Source organism: Schistocerca americana, unplaced genomic scaffold (genome assembly GCF_021461395.2).
Source record: "Schistocerca americana isolate TAMUIC-IGC-003095 unplaced genomic scaffold, iqSchAmer2.1 HiC_scaffold_203, whole genome shotgun sequence".
Taxonomy (NCBI): Eukaryota; Metazoa; Arthropoda; class Insecta; order Orthoptera; family Acrididae; genus Schistocerca; species Schistocerca americana.
Window position 1 is genome coordinate 80587 of NW_025725910.1, and position 4477 is coordinate 85063.

Below are 4477 nucleotides of genomic sequence, written 5' to 3' on the forward strand. Positions count from 1 at the left end.
AAACCTGAAGTGAAGCATCGGAAACTAAAACTGGACTCACAGCAGAGGTTCAAATCATAGAAAGTTAGAGTTTCAGTCCTCTTGTACTTAAGTCGGCATTGTGCCTTTTGTATTAAATTCGGATGCAATTTCTGTGTTTCATCGTCAATAACAGGGTCCAAGGCATACAGTAAACCCGAAGTGAAGCATCGGAATCTAAAACTGGACTCACAGGAGAGGTTCAAATCATAGAAAGTTAGAGTATCATTCCTCTTGTACTTAAGTCGGCATTGTGACCTTTGTATTAAATTCGGATGCAAATTCTGTTTTTCATCGTCAATAAGAAGGTCCAAGGGATACAGTAAACCTGAAGTTAAGCATCGGAATCTAAAACTGGACTCACAGGAGGGGTTCATATCATAGAAAGTTAGAGTATCAGTCCTCTTGTACTTAAGTCGGCATTGTGCCTTTTTTATTAAATTCGGATGCAATTTCTGTGTTTCATCGTCAATAAGAAGGTCCAAGGGATACAGTAAACCTGAAGTTAAGCATCGGAAACTAAAACTGGACTCACAGGAGGGGTTCAAATCATAGATAGTAAGAGTATCAGTCTTCTTTTACTTAAGTCGGCATTGTGCCTTTTTTATTAAATTCGGATGCCATTTCAGTGTTTCATCATCAATAAGAAGGTCCAAGGGATTCAGTAAACCTGAAGTTAAGCATCGGATTCTAAAACTGGACTCACAGGAGGGGTTCAAACCATTGAAAGTTAGAGTATCAGTCGTCTTGTACTTAAGTCGGCATTATGATTTTTTTTTAAAATTCGGTTGCAATTTCTGTGTTTCATCGTCAATAAGAAGGTCCAAGGGATACAGTAAACCTGATGTGTGGCATCAAAAACTAAAACTGGACTCACAGGAGGGGTTCAAATCATAGAAAGTTAGAGTATCAGTCCTCTTGTACTGAAGTCGGCATTGTGCCTTTTTTATTAAATTCGGATGCAATATCTGCGTTTCATCGTCAATAAGAAGGTCCAAGGGATACAGTAAACCTGAAGTTAAACATCGTAATCTAAAACTGGACTCACAGGAGGGGTTCAAATCATAGAAAGTTAGAGTATCAGTCCACTTGTACTTAAGTCGGCATTGTGCGTTTTGTATTAAATTCGGATGCAATTTCTGTGTTTCATCGTCAATAAGAGGGTCCAAGGGATACAGTAAACCTGAAGTGAAGCATCAGAATCTAAAACTGGACTCACAGGAGAGGTTCAAATCATAGAAAGTTAGAGTCTCAGTCGCCTTGTACTTAAGTCGGCATTGTGCCTTTTGTAATTAATTCGGATGCAAATTGTATGTTTCATCGTCAATGAGAAGGTCCAAGGGATACAGTGAAGTTGAAGTTAAGCATCGGAATCTATAACTGGACTCACAGAAGGGGTTCAAATCATAGAAAATTAGAGTATCAGACCTCTTGTACTTAAGTCGGCATTGTGCTTTTTTTTATTAAATTCGGATGCAATTTCTGTGTTTCATCGTCAATTAGAAGGTCCAAGGGATACAGTAAACCCGAAGTGATGCATCGGAAACTAAAACTGGACTCACAGCAGAGGCTCAAATCATAGAAATTTGGAGTATCAGTCCTCTTGTATTTAAGTCGGCATTGTGCCTTTTGTATTTAATTCGGATGCAATTTCTGTGTTTCATCGTCAACAAGGAGGTCCAAGGGATACAGTAAACCTGACGTGAAGCATCGGAAACTAAAAGTGGACTCACAGCAGAGGTTCAAATCGTAGAAAGTTAGAATTTCAGTCCTCTTGTACGTAAGTTGGCATTGTGAATTTTGTATTAAATTCGGATGCAATTTCTGTGTTTCATCGTCAATAAGAAGATCCAAGGGATACAGTAAACCTGAAGTGAAGCATCGGAAACTAAAACTGGACTCACAGCAGCGGTTCAAATCATAGAAAGATAGAGTTTCAGTCCTCTTGTACTTAAGTCGTCATTGTGCATTTTTTATTAAATTCGGATGCAATTTCTGTTTTTCATCGTCAATAAGAAGGTCCAAGGGATACAGTAAACCTGAAGTGAGGCATCGGAAACTAAAACTGGACTTACAGCAGAGGTTCAAATCATACAAAGTTAGAGTTTCAGTCCTCTTGTACGTAAGTCGGCATTGTGCCTTTTGTATTAAATTCGGATGCAATTTCTGTGTTTCATCGTCAATGAGAAGGTCCAAGGGATACAGTAAACCTGGAGTGAAGAATCGGAAACTTAAACTGGACTCACAGCAGAGGTTCAAATCATAGAAAGTTAGAGTTTCAGTCCTCTTGTACTTAAGTCGGCATTGTGCCTTTTGTATTAAATTCGGATGCAATTTCTGTGTTTCATCGTCAATAAGAGGGTCCAAGGGATACAATAAACCCGAAGTGAAGCATCGGAATCTAAAAGTGGACTCACAGGAGAGGTTCAAATCATAGAAAGTTAGAGTATCAGTCCTCTTGTACTGCAGTCGGCATTGTGCCTTTTTTATTAAATTCGGATGCAATATCTGTGTTTCATCGTCAATAAGAAGGTCCAAGGGATACAGTAAACCTGAAGTTAAGCATCGTAATCTAAAACTGGACACACAGGAGGGGTTCAAATCATAGAAAATTACAGTATCAGACCTCTTGTATTTAAGTCGGCATTGTGCTTTTTTTATTAAAAAAGCGGATGCAATTTCTGTGTTTCATCGTCAATTAGAAGGTCCAAGGGATACAGTAAACCCGAAGTGATGCATCGGAAACTAAAACTAAACTCACAGCAGAGGTTCAAATCATAGAAATTTGGAGTATCAGTCCTCTTGTACTTAAGTCGGCATTGTGCCTTTTGTATATAATTCGGATGCAATTTCTGTGTTTCATCGTCAATAAGGAGGTCCAAGGGATACAGTAAACCTGAAGTGAAGCATCGGAAACTAAAAGTGGACTCACAGCAGAGGTTCATATCGTAGAAAGTTAGAGTTTCAGTCCTCTTGTACTTAAATCGGCATTGTGCCTTTTGTATTAAATTCGGATGCAATTTCTGTGTTTCATCGTCAATAAGGAGGTCCAAGGGATACAGTAAACCTGAAGTAAAGCATCGGAAACTAAAAGTGGACTCCCAGCAGAGGTTCATATCACAGAAAGTTAGAGTATCAGTCCTCTTGTACTTAAGTCGGAATTGTGCCTTTTGTATTAAATTCGGATGCAATTTCTGTAATTCATCGTCAATAAGAAGGTCCAAGGGATACAGTAAACCTGAAGTGAAGCATCGGAAACTAAAACTGGACTCACAGCAGAGGTTCAAATCATAGAAAGTTAGAGTTTCAGTCCTCTTGTACTTAAGTCGGCATTGTGCCTTTTGTATTAAATTCGGATGCAATTTCTGTGTTTCATCGTCAATAACAGGGTCCAAGGCATACAGTAAACCCGAAGTGAAGCATCGGAATCTAAAACTGGACTCACAGGAGAGGTTCAAATCATAGAAAGTTAGAGTATCATTCCTCTTGTACTTAAGTCGGCATTGTGACTTTTGTATTAAATTCGGATGCAAATTCTGTTTTTCATCGTCAATAAGAAGGTCCAAGGGATACAGTAAACCTAAAGTTAAGCATCGGAATCTAAAACTGGACTCACAGGAGGGGTTCATATCATAGAAAGTTAGAGTATCAGTCCTCTTGTACTTAAGTCGGCATTGTGCCTTTTTTATTAAATTCGGAAGCAATTTCTGTGTTTCATCGTCAATAAGAAGGTCCAAGGGATACAGTAAACCTGAAGTTAAGCATCGGAAACTAAAACTGGACTCACAGGAGGGGTTCAAATCATAGATAGTAAGAGTATCAGTCTTCTTTTACTTAAGTCGGCATTGTGCCTTTTTTATTAAATTCGGATGCCATTTCTGTGTTTCATCATCAATAAGAAGGTCCAAGTGATTCAGTAAACCTGAAGTTAAGCATCGGATTCTAAAAATGGACTCACAGGAGGGGTTCAAACCATAGAAAGTTAGAGTATCAGTCGTCTTGTACTTAAGTCGGCATTGTGATTTTTTTTTTAAATTCGGTTGCAATTTCTGTGTTTCATCGTCAATAAGAAGGTCCAAGGGATACAGTAAACCTGATGTGTGGCATCAAAAATTAAAACTGGACTCACAGGAGGGGTTCAAATCATAGAAAGTTAGAGTATCAGTCCTCTTGTACTGAAGTCGGCATTGTGCCTTTTTTATTAAATTCGGATGCAATATCTGTGTTTCATCGTCAATAAGAAGGTCCAAGGGATACAGTAAACCTGAAGTTAAGCATCGTAATCTAAAACTGGACTCACAGGAGGGGTTCAAATCATAGAAAGTTAGAGTATCAGTCCTCTTGTACTTAAGTCGGCATTGTGCCTTTTGTATTAAATTCGGATGCAATTTCTGTGTTTCATCGTCAATAAGAGGGTCCAAGGGATACAGTAAACCTGAATTGAAGCATCAGAATCTAA